Source organism: Carlito syrichta, unplaced genomic scaffold (assembly GCF_000164805.1).
Source record: "Carlito syrichta isolate Samal-C Ts95f unplaced genomic scaffold, Tarsius_syrichta-2.0.1 Scaffold138743, whole genome shotgun sequence".
NCBI lineage: Eukaryota > Metazoa > Chordata > Mammalia > Primates > Tarsiidae > Carlito > Carlito syrichta.
Genome location: NW_007082839.1, coordinates 648,303 through 661,307, shown reverse-complemented (window position 1 = coordinate 661,307; position 13,005 = coordinate 648,303). Strand labels below are relative to the sequence as shown.

Here is a 13,005-nt window from a genome sequence, read left to right as displayed (position 1 = left end):
GTAGAGATGAGGTCTCACCAAGTTGCCCAGGCAGGTCTCGAACCCGCTGGCTCAGGTAATTCACTCACCTCAACCTCCCAAAGGCACGGGATTACAAGCTGAGCCAACAAGCCCGGCTTCCTAGTTCTTTTAATACATTTCAAATACTATTTCTGGTACTGAAAGGTCACTGGAAACCAGTGTGGTATTATAACTTCAAATGTAAAAGTCCCATAAAGGTCAAGCGTATAAGAGACCCGCAAGTTCATATCCAATACTTAGCCTTACTAGATGTCTGCCTTTCATGATCCATCAGGCACAATTTCACCCTTTTCTCAATTGTCATAGGCATGATAATCTTTCTGTTTGCTGACAATGTAACCCATATATTGAGTGACACGGTGATTCAGAAGTCTTCTATTCCTTCAATTACACAGCATGCAGCGAGTTTACTATGTTAATCTCTTTGACCAATAACATCTTCAGCATGTGGTCTCCCCCTGAGAGTAGAATTACTGCTTTCTATTTCTAAGAGCAACTCTGAGACAGTCCCATCCTTTAATTATCCCCCTCTGGGTTCCTGGAGCTCCCCAGGAAGAGGAAAATAACTTAGGATTTTTTGACATATTTGGATGTAAAAATTTGCATTTGGAAGGAAAAATATTTATCTGTTTTCTGCATTTAGACCCCATTTGGAGCTACTGAGTGTTAGCAGTTATTTCATCCTCATGAAAGTGGATGATATTGCTTCAGGGAAAAAGTAAACCCTTGAACCTTCAAACCAGAAAGCTTCAATATTTATGAATTAGAAACTTAAGAGTCCCAAACTGTCGCTTCCTAAATAAAACAGGTGATGGAATTTTCAAGTTCTATGAGAAAAAATAAAATTCAGTGATGTGTGACTTCTTGTCCCAAATTTGAATTCCTGTTATTTCATAATTAGGATTTTGTGTACTATCTTGCCAACGATACACAACATGAGTCCTCAGTTCCAGTCAAGTCACATGCTTTACTAAATCTCTAGAATGCACTATGCATGCTGTGAGCAGTTGTTTCACTAACCCAGAATGCCCTCAGTTTCCCTCAATTTTCTAGGGTGATCTTAAGCCTTCTCCTCAGGTGGATTCTACTCCCTCCCCTACTCTCTTGGCGCTAAGGTGGTCTTCCTCCTTTGAATCTCCCACACAGAGTGACCCAAGGTTGGCCAGGTGATCACTCAACTATGTCTCAACTATGTCTCAGCTACTTGTCTGTTTGGATTTCCCCATGTCCTTGTTGAGTGAAATAGTTTGTGACAAAAAGGCGGTAGGAAGATTAAGGAATGCTTGAAAGAGAAACGAAGTATTACATGTAACATCCTATGAGTGAGATGGTCTTTACTTCCATAGTCTTGTGTTTTAATACATAAACTTGCCATCTTTCAAAAAGGAGAGTTCTGTTATACTAAAACAACCCATTCGTGACAAAGAAATTATGGACTAGCAAGGCACCAAGCCAACCTGCCAGTTGTGCCAGGTCACTAAGCCCATATATTTGAGATACAAAAACCAGCGGGGTATAAATGGTAAAAAGGCAGATCTGGAGATTGGGGCAGAGTCCTCTGAAAACACAAAAGGTACGCGAGAACAACACTGTGGCAGTGGAGAATGACAAAAAAGGTCAAACACACCAAAAACAAACCCTCCAAGCGCTGTTTTCTCAGCATCTCACCAGGCTTCAGCTGCACTTCATGCGGCTTCTGGCTTCTTTATAGGACCGAGGACAGAGTTCACATCACACTCAACTGAACACTGGTTGACTTCTGGAGTCATAGTCGGCTCATAAATCACTTCTATTTCCCCAAACTTCAGTGCACAAATGACATCCTTCTCCAAGGGCACCCATCTGGACATCATCTGTTTATCTTGAGGAACTGTGATACCTTTCTAGTCTTGTAAAATGGTACTGCTTTCTGGTCCTCTAGGGAGAACAAGGGACAAGTAGAGCACTTCTCTGTGAAAGAACAGCCATTCTGGCTGCAGGGCTTGGTCTTCACATCTGAAATACCAACAGCGGTAGGGCTCCCACTATTGGAAGAGAAAGCAGTGAAAAAAGCCATGTTCTCCAGGGAGAGAATTGAAATATTGTGTTCCACAAGCAGCTCTACCTTGGCATCCCACTTTCATTTTATTCTTCTCTTCACCCAAGCCTGCAGATTTTATTCACAGAATAGTATAGATAAAGATATCTAGTTTTCTGTGATCAACTCTGAAAGTAGTTGGCATGTGATCTCACCAACATCTAAAAGTTTAACTGCTTTGGGGACAAGGAAGGAGAGGAAGAAGCTAGGAGAGGCTTGGCTACCTGTTTAAAGAATTTGTTTTCTGGCCGGGCTCAGTGGCTCAACCTATAATTGCAGCACTTTGGGAGGCCAAGGCGAGTGGATTGCCTGAGTCTGCGGGTTTGAGACCAGCCTGGGCAACTTGGCAAGACCTCATCTCTACAATTAAAAAAACAAAAAAATTAGCTGGGTGTTATAGCATGTGCCTGTAGTTCCAGTTATTTGGAAGGTTGAGGTGGAAGGATCGCCAGAGCCCAGCAGGTCGAGACTGCAGTGGGTGGCCAAGAGAATGCCACTACACTCCAGTCTGAGTGACAGTGCCTTTGTGTTAGTTATGTCAGTAACATGGGAATTACCCACTTTACCTTAGCAATTGTTTCTGCTGCTAAGAAAGCAAAGCAAGCAGGAAGTTTTGAAAAGAACTTTACTTTACCAAGTAAAGTAACACACGCCAACGAACAAGGTGAGTCAGCTATCTCCAAAAACACTGAACGTCCCTGCAAAGCACGCATGACATACGAAAGAAACGCTGTCACTCATTCAGAAAAGGTTTGCTTCACATTCTCAGGATTTTGATATTTGCTTTTAATTTATGTTTCACAGCGCCTGGCTTTCACGTCTGCTAATCAATTTATGAGACCTCCAGAGGAATTTAGTATCTGAAATGCACATGCAAACCTATAACCAAGCACAAAGAAGGGAGACAGACATGAATGACATCCGGCACTGTGCTGTGACACAGTCAGACAGGTGCCTCTCAGATCCTCCTTGTTCTTGGTTGCCTGTGTGAGATTCAAGGACCCAGGAGTCTTTGGGACTCTGACTAGTCAAAAAAGGAAGCAAAAATAAATAAACAGATCATTTCTATCTCCCCGTTCCCCGAACTTAGCCTTTATCTTCTTTAAGTATTATTGCCATGACATTTACATAAACAGCCTCACAGAGGTATCATGCCTGAGACTCTTTTTTTCTTCCTCATTCATACATTTAAAAAAAGGAATGAGACATGACCTACCTACTCAGTTGTTGCAAAACAGTGCAGTAGTACTATTCTGTAGTTCAGAAGTACTAAAATGTGTTGCTTCAGGGTTGAGTGGATCTAGGTCAACTTTCTTCCCCCTTTTTTTTTTTTTTGAGTTGTAGTCTCACTCTGTCACCCAGGCTGGAGTGCAGTGGCACACTCACGGCCACCCCAGTGTCGACCTGCTGGCCTCCAGTGATCCTTCTGCCTCAGCCTTCCAAGGAGCTGGAACTACAGGCGCACGCTACCTGCCTGGTTAATATTTTATTTAATTTAGAGACAAGGTCTCGCCAAGTTGGGTCTCGAACCCACGGGCTCAGGCAATCCACTCGCCTCGGCCTCCCAAAGTGCTGGGATGCCTGGCTGAGCCACCGAGCCCGGCCATATTTGTTGTCTTATTTCGGATGACGGTATCACAATCACCCAATTACACAATCACCCAATTACAGGAAAAAACATACCACTTAGCAAACCCCGTCCTCCCCCTCATTAAATCACTTCACTGCTTAAATCTGGTGATTCCCTGTAAGCTACAACATTGGTTTTCAACCTTAATGATACATTAGGGTTATTGGTGAAACTTGACGAAGTACTGTTGCACAAGTCCCACCCTTAGACGTTCTTGATGGCCTCGTGCCTTACGTCTCAAAGGTGACTACCTAGAACGGCACTACCATTAAGAAGGGCAGAGTCTCAGTCCTGACACCTGACCTACTAAACCAGAATCTGCATTGTATCAAGATTCCTGAGTGATTTGTAAGTACACTGGAGTTGAGAAACACCCGTTTGGGGCATGGGCATTTTTTTTTTTTTTTTTGAGTTGGAGTCTCATTCTGTCGCCCAGACTGGACAGTGCAGTGGCCGCTCCCGGCCACTGCAGCCTTGATCTGCAGGGCTCTGGCGATCCTTCCACCTCAGTCTTCCAAGTAGCCAGAATTACAGGCATGCGCTACCACGCCCAGCTGATTTTTTGATTTATTGTAGAGATGAGGTCTCGCTACCCAGGCGGGTCTCAAACCCGCGGGCTCAGCAATCCACTCACCTCAGCCTCCCAAAGGCACGGGATTACAGGCTGAGCCACTGAGCCCGGTGGCAAGGGTATTTTTAAGTCCCTTAAGCGAATTTAATGTGCAGGCAGGTTAGGGAGCCCTGCCCTCCTCATTAGCATAGCAAGGTTAGGGAGCCCTGCCCTCCTTATTAGCATAGCAAGGTTAGGAAGCCCTGCCCTCATTAGCATAGAAAGGTTAGGAAGCCCTGCCCTCCTCATTAGCATAGCAAGGTTAGGGAGCCCTGCCCTCCTTATTAGCATAGCATAGGCACATTCCCTCCTGATCTCTAACTGCATCTCTCACCACTTACAGCAAGTCCATTTCTTCTGCCTCTATTCCTCGCATTCCAAAAATACTTCCTTACTCCAAACGGAATCCTCCATACTACTTCAAGTGTGTGTACCTTTGCACAGACTGTTCTACACATCCATGTGGTAGGAAATGTCAGGACCCTGCATTTCACGCTGAGATCTTTGTCCTGCTGCCCTAGGACTCGGCATATAAACGTGCCAGTTCATCACCTGTGTTGTCTCTGACCCCCTCAGTGGGTTTCCTTACTCAGATTCTTGAAGCTTTCCTCCTTCCTCATTGTACAGACCAGTTCATAGGACTTGTTTCTGCTGTGCTTTCTATGGCAACAATCAATGTCCCAGGCCTTGTAGGAGGGTTGAAACCTTGCCTCCTTTTGCCTGGAGCCCTGAGTCCTGGGAAGGCTTCCAGGCACCGCTAGCTACCTGCACTTCCTGCTGCAAACCCTGCTGCTTCTCCCTAGGGTCCCCAGAGACCAGAATTTAGAACCGAGACAAGGATTTTTTGAGTCTCTTTAAACCCTGTGTCTTGGTGACTGACCGGGTAATAAAAACAAAAGGTAAAACCCATGAGTTCCTACGATGTGTCAGACACTAAGAATTTTCCATAAATTGCCGGGCTTGGTGGCTCAGCCTGTAATCCCACGCCTTTGGGAGGCTGAGGAGAGTGGATTGCCTGAGCCCGCGGGTTTGAGACCCGCCTGGGCAGGCGAGACCTCATCTCTACAATAAATCAAAAAATTAGTCGGGCGTGGTAGCGCGCGACTGTAATTCCGGCAATACTCGGAAGGCTGAGGCGAAAGGATCGCCGGAGCCCAGCAGGTCGAGCTGCGGTGGCTGGGAGCGGCCACTGCACTACAGTCTGAGCGACAGAGTGAGACACCAACTCAATAATAAAGAATTTTCCATAAATTAACTGATTTTTCCACCAGGTCCAACTATTAGGTTTGCGAACCATCCTAGAAACTGTGCTACATACCTCACTGCTGAATACAACGGATTGCAGTCACATTCGAAATACTCCCCCCAGGAAGTTATGCACTGATGCCAGTGCCTAGTCCGCCTGTCAAAGCAACTTTGGAACTGTTTTTCTGGAATGGCCATCGGGGCTGCCATTGTTGTTTGCTGAGATCTGATAATTAAGTTCGCAAACTTGCCACTGTGCATGTAAGTTGGCAACACGGTGCAAAAAACTGTATTGGAACACCCTCCTTACTCACCTGATCTGGCCTCCAATGACTTTTTCTTTACCCAAAGATAAAGGAAATATTGAGAGGAAGGCATTTGATGACATTCAGGAAATCAAGGGCAATACGACGGTGGCTCTGGTGGCCATTCCAGAAAAAGAGTTCCAAAATTGCTTTGATGGGTGTACTGAGTGCTGGTGTCAGTGCATAGCTTCCTAAGGGGAGTACTTCGAAGTTGATATTCAGCAGTGAGGTATGTAGCATTTTTTCTTTTTTTCTTTGACTTTTAATTTTTTTAAATTTTAAAGATGTGGGGTACAATTCAGGGTTAGTATACAAATGTTCATTATGCAGGTACCCTGTTGATGAGATGTGCCCCCAACTCCCCCGGCAGATTCCCACTATGTAGCACTTTTTCTAAGACGAGTTTGCAAAGTTACTTGCCGGACCTCATATTTATTTTACAGATAAGTGAGACAGACCTGCAGAGGTTATATGGCTTGCCCAGGTTTACTCAGCTGGTCAATGGCAGGGCTAGGATTTACAGCTCTATTCTTACATGCTTGCTTATCCTGAATCTCCAGACTCACCAGCCCTGGCCATTAGCAGGGCTGGCATCAGGGTCTAATACCTCCACTTACCCCCACCCCACCCATCTGCCTAATACAGCTATGACTGAACTACCATGGGTGGCAATGGATCTCAAGATATCACATCTCACCCCAAGGTTCTCCTACTAGGGTCTTTCATTTTCTATTACGCTCACATAGATTTTACTCAATTAAGACGAGATCACAGAAAACACTTTAAAAAAAGAAATAGAGGTGGAGTCTTGGTCTGTTGCCCAGGCTGGAGCACAGAGGTACAATCATAGCTCACTGGAGCCTTAAACACCTGGGCTCAAAAGTAATCCTCCTGCCTCAGTCTCATGAGTAGCTGGAACTACAGGTGTGTACCACCACACAGTTAATTTTTGTTTAGTTTTTGAGTTGGAGTCTCACTCTGTCACCCAGGTTGGAGTGTGGTGGCACACTCACAGCCACCCCAACGTTGACCTGCTGGGCTCCGGCGATCCTTCCACCTCAACTTTCCCAGTAGTCAGAACTACAGGAGCGAGCTACCACGCCTGGGTAATTTTTGATTTATTGTGGAGACAAGGTCTTGCCAAGTTGCCTAGGCTGGTGTTGAACCCGCAGGCTCAGGCAATCCTCTTGCCTCAGCCTCCCAAAGTGCTGGGATGACAGACTGAGCCACCAAGCCTGGTTCAGCTGATTTTTTAAAAAAGCTTTTTGTAGAGGTGGAGTCTCATGTTGCCTAGGCTGGTCTGAAATTCCTGGCCTCCAACGATCCTCCTGCCTTGGCCTCCCAAAGTGGTGAGATTACAGGCGTGAGCTTCCGCCCATAACTGTAGAAAATACTTAATATATCTGCTTCTCCATGTAGGGACCATTGTTGAGCACCCGTGTCAGGCACTGCAAAAGTGAATAAGACTGGTTCCTGACATCCTCCCACCCCCAGGCTCTTGGCCTGTAGAAGATACAGATGTAGGTATTGAGGAAACGAATCACACATCCAACTGGAACTTGTGCGAATGGACCTATGACTAGGACAGCACACATCATTGAACAGACTTCCCTTTGTTACACACTGGGATGGGACACGCACACTCAGTGTGGCCCCTTTGTCTAAGCTACCCTGTGAAAGTGCCTGTGGATACTACATCAACAGTGTTGAAGAGTCACTGACTTATGGAGCAGAACCAGGATAAGTCCAGTCTGATTCATTTCGTAGTAGTAGTCAGACCAAAAAAAAAGTCTGTCATTAAAATAATTTTAAAATATGCACGAAACCATGACTAATTTCTAATGATAGCCAAAGGCAAAAGCAAAACGTCTACACACAGTTATTTAAAGCTCAGGTGAAATGTTTTTAAAGTAACATTTAGGAAACCTCTACTTGTTTATCTGATTTCATCCCTGATTAGGAACTAAAAGAGAAGTGAGCAGTTTCAAATAGGGTAGACAAAAAACAAATAATAACATTACCAAAAAAAAATTCCCCCTCCCCCTCCAGGCAAAATTATACCACATGATGAGGAGGGAACTTAAGGATTACTCTATCCAGAAAGGGCATTTAAACAATTCAATAAAGAGCACAGTGTCAGCAGTCGCTGAGGAAAACAGTCTTGTGCCACAGGACCCTAGTGTTTCCCTGGGACACTCAACTCATCTGGGACACCCACACCTCATTTTTATTGTTGTGAGAGACTTTGTAAGCAGAAGGATCGCCGGAGTCCAGCAGGTCGAGGCTGCGGTGACCGGGAGCAGCCACTGCACTACAGTCTGGGCGACAGAGTGAGACTCCAACTCAAAAAAAAAAAAAAAGAGTCAGAGTCAGGTGAATTTCTAAGTGTTTAGGCCCTTCTTTTTCTTTCTGTTTGCAAATCATCTGGAGGGAAAGCATATGTGCATTTTAGGAAACATAGGGAAAAATATCATGAGAATAGTAAGTGTCACCTTGCATGGGATGGTCACAGGTACTCTGATGCATTATCTCATTGGAGCTTCATGAACTACATATCAAGGTGGGTGTTCCTGTCCCACGTGGTGAGAGACCACTTGTTGGGTAAGGGAAGGAGTTAGGATTTGAACCCAGTGAGTGACAGTCCACAGCTGGCACTTGTTCCCCCCACTTCTCTTTACCTCTGAAACCAGTTGGCTTCGTAAAAGCTCTGTGGCCAAATACCTTCAGTTTTCTAGCCTGCTGTAAGTGAATGGCTTCTCAACTCCTGGAGTTTGGCTTTATTTTGAAAATTAGCATATTTAGTATGGATTGCACTAAAAGTCTAAAGGGAAATTGATGTGATTCAAATACTGATCGTGTTCCATGAAAATATACTCAGTCTTTCTTTGGCTCCTCCATTCAATTTTAAAATTCCTATTGAGTGCCTGTGTGCTAAGAGTCAAGCAAAATACTTGGTTTATGATGGCAAAAAACTTATAATACATATATATGCTATATATTATGTATATGTATTATATATACATAATACTTGGAGTACGTGTAGTCTAACGAGAGAATATAGACCTTAAAGGAATATATCCCATTATCTAGTTTTATAAGTAAAGCAAGAGATACACAGAAGATATGTAGAAGGGCCACTGGTCTGGCCTGGAATGTCACTGGAGGCTTGCTAGAGGAGGACCTGAGCAGAGATAGGAGCTACACAACCTGATACTAAAGTCATGTGACAATGCTTCATCAATAACTGTTGAATGAATAAGGGTTCAAGGGTAGGACCAATGGAGCCACTGCCTGAGATAGGACATTGGAGGGGAGAGAAAAAAAAAGGTTCCCCATAAAAAAGAGCCAGAATAGCCAAAGCAATCCTAAGCAAAAAGAAAAAAGCTGGAGACATCATAGTACCTGACTTCAAATTATGCTACAAGTTGTAGTTACCAAAGCAGCATGCTACTGATACAAGAGCAGATGCACTGACCAATGGAACAGAATAGAGAATTCAGACATTAACTCAAATACCTACAACAACTATTCTTTGACAGAGCAGACAAAAAACATACACGGGGCAGGGTGGGGGGGCAGAGAACACCCTATTCAACAAATGGTGCTGGGAAAATTGAATAGCTACACGCAGAAAAATTATACTTGATCCCTCTCTCCCCACGTATACAAAAATTAACTCAAAAGGGATTCAATACTTAAGTGTCAGATATGGAAACCTAAAAACCTAAAAGAAAACCTATGAAAAACTCTTTTGAACATTGGCCTAGGCAAAGAATTTATAGCTAAAGCTCCAAAAGCAAATGCAATTAGGATAAAAATAAGTGGGACTTAACTACACTAAAAAGTTTCTGTACAGTGAAAGAAATAATCAACAGAGCAAAGAGGCAACCTACAGAATGGGAGAAGATATTCACAAATTATACATCTGACAAAGGACTAATATCCAGAGTCTACAAATAACTCAAACAAATCAGAAAGAAAAAAGCACACAACCTCATTAAAAAGTGAGCAAATGGCTTGAACAGACATCCCTCAAAAGAAGATACACAGAAGGCCAACAAATATATGAAAAAATCCTCAACATCCCTCATTACCAGGAAAATGCACATTAAAACCACAATGAGATGCCACCGTATACCACTCAAGTGCAAATTAGTATAAACTCTATGGAAAGCGATATGGAGATTTCTCAAAGAACTAAAAGTAGGTCTACCATTTGATCCAGAAGTCCCACTACTAGGGATGTACCCCAAGGAACAGAGGTCGCTATATAACAAAGACACTTGCCCCTGCACGTTCACTGCAGCACAATTCACAATGCAAAGATAGGCAATCAACCTAAATGCCCATCAAGCGATCAGTAGATGATGAAATGTGGTATATATACACCACGGAATACTACACAGCCATCAAAAAGAAAGAAATCATGTCCTTTGCTCCAACATGGGTGAAGCTGGAAGTCACTATCCTAAGTAAACTGACTCAGAAACAGAAAACCAAACACTGCTTGTTTTCACTCATAATGTGGGAGCCAAACAGTCACAAGGATGGTCACTGCGGACACCAATAAGCAGGGAATGAGGAGAGGGATAGGGTTCAGAAACTACCTACAGGGCACAATGTTCACTATCTGGGAAATGGGCCACCTGAGACCCAATCCCCACCACTATACAGTATGTCCATGTAACGAATATGCGTGTGTACCCCCTGAATCTAAAATTAAAATTTGTAAAATAAAAAATATTTAAAATTTAAATAAAAAGTTCCCTTGCCCTGCCCTTATTGGCTTCTTGCTCCACACAGCTGTTTGCTAGGGAGGGGACACCTGATCCACGCTGTGTGTAGAAGAGGAGTCAGTGGGCTGGGAGGACCTGAGCTGTTTTCAGGGAGAATTTCCTTTGAAGGGGAGGGCATGGCAAGGCCATCATTTGCCAGAGACAGACCAGACAGGCAAGCAGCCCAGAGACAGACACGCTGATGGCGTGGCCCAGGAGAACAGGAGGGTCAGCTCTGCCACTGACTTTCCAGCACCTGCTCCTTCCTACCCGGGAACTTACAAGCTTTGTCCTTGGATGCTGGGAAGGTTTCTCTTACCGCAAACTTTCCTGGTCTTGCATTCAGTAGATTTTAGTTTTTTACCCCCAGAGGCAGAGGAGATGAATTCATTTTAGACCCCTTGGCCCTGAGGTTATGTCTGCAGAGATGGGCAGCAGGTGGTCAACAGACAAGCCCACGGTTCAGGAAGGACTTCAGTACTAGAGAAAGATTGGGGGAGGGGGAGTATCAGTTTTCCCAAGCCCTCTTACTTCTCTCATTTCTAAGCCAATCCTATTTTTTTTCCCTCCCCCCTTGCCATGCGCTATAAAGGATGAGAAATACCATGAAACATGGGGCTATCCCTTTGACGAGCCTTGTGAAAAAATAGGAATAATCCTGCCCTGTCAGTATTGCAAGACTATCATGGGCATCTAACATCATCAGAGAGCTTAGAGAAGAGACCTACATGTATAGAAGGTTGCATGCTCACCTCCCACTGGTAGCAAGTAGGGGAAGGAAAATAAGACACTGCTGGGAGTAGGACTGGAGAAACAGTTATACACCGAGTGCCGTCCATGAGCTTCCGCTCTGCCTAGCACTCCAGGCTTTATCTATTTTGAGTCCTCACAAGAGCATCATGAGAAGGTATAGTTATTGTTCCCGATTTGCAGATGAGGATACTGAGACTAGGTACTAGGTACTTGGTCGTGGGGTAGGTACCCCCGGGAATAATCACCCTTCTTCCTGTCTCTACTGACACTTCAACAGATGGGACCAGCTGCAGTGAGCAGCGTCATGTTAGAAGGGGTGATGGGATCTTGTGCCAAAAACTCAACCAGCCAGAAAGCCCTTGACTTCCATAAATCTCAGCTATACTCGTTTATTAAAAAGAACGAGGAACGCCCACCTTGCAGGACTGCTGTTTGGACTAGAGCTGGTCACGTAAAGGGATTGTGAAACTGGGCAGGACCATGCCCATGGTGCGGCTTGGCTATTGCCTGATTCTTCCCTGTGCAAGCTGCCAGTCTCTCCTTTCAATATTAGTACATTAAGGAAAAGCATCTGCTGGTCAGTAACTGAAGACAATGTGTCATGTGACTTAGAGCTGCATGGGCCACGTGACTTTGAAACGGTCTAGGGGAAGCCATGGCTGCCGGGTCTCACCTTACCTGCAATGGTCCTCAGGGCTTTTGTCTCTGCACCACATCCTGTGTGTGGTTCTCTAAGTTTGTAGTTTTCCTTTGTTCCACTGTAAGCAGTATATTGAAATATTACACCGTATAAAATTCAGTGTGAGAACGCAAGGGAAATGTTTACCAAAGCAGTGTCTCTGCCAGGAAAGCAGTCAAGATAAAGTAGTAACTGCAAAACTCAAAAACAAAAACTCTACCTAAGGCTTATTCTACAGAACATTATTCACTGAATAAATTCCACCAGTCACCCTCGATAGTTTATGACAGAAAAGTCCTTTTCTCTTATGAATGGATAGTTGAAAAGCATATAATATTATTTCAAAACTTCAATTTTCCATACAAAGACTAGAGAATTTGATCTTCATTTTGTACCACACATCACTTGAATAAATAAAAAAATTCCCTTCCAAGAAAATAAAAAGTTTCACATTAGAACTACATTTATAGGCTGGGCTTGGTGGCTCAGCCTGTTATTCCAGCACTTCAGGAGGTAGAAGTGAGTGAAATGTCTGAGCCTGAGGGTTCAAGACCAGCCCCGGCAACTTGGCAAGACCTCATCTCTACAATAATAATAAAAAAAAATTAGTCGGGCATGATAGCATGCGCCTGTAGTTCTGGTTGCTTGGAAGGCTGAGGCAGAAGGATCATCTGAGCCCAGCAGGTTGAGGCTGCGGTGGCCATGAGTGTGCCCCTGCACTGCAGCCTGGGCGACAGAGTGAGACTCCAACGAGAGAGAGAGAGAGAGAGAGAGAGAGAGAAAGAGAAGAACTACATTTATGTACACAAAAAACTCATTTATTATTACTGTTTGGCGTCTAAATATCTTTTTTTTTTTTTTTGAGTTGGAGTTTCACCTGTCCCCAGACTGGAGTGCAGTGGCCGTTCCC

At 44.2% G+C, this 13,005-nt stretch overlaps 1 protein-coding gene across 1 annotated transcript in view; it reads right to left on the bottom strand.

The window, feature by feature from the left end:
• SAMD3 (sterile alpha motif domain containing 3) overlaps window positions 1–13,005 on the bottom strand; it is a 51,379-nt gene that overhangs the window by 33,546 nt on the left and 4,828 nt on the right. The gene's annotated exons all lie outside the window — the stretch shown is intronic.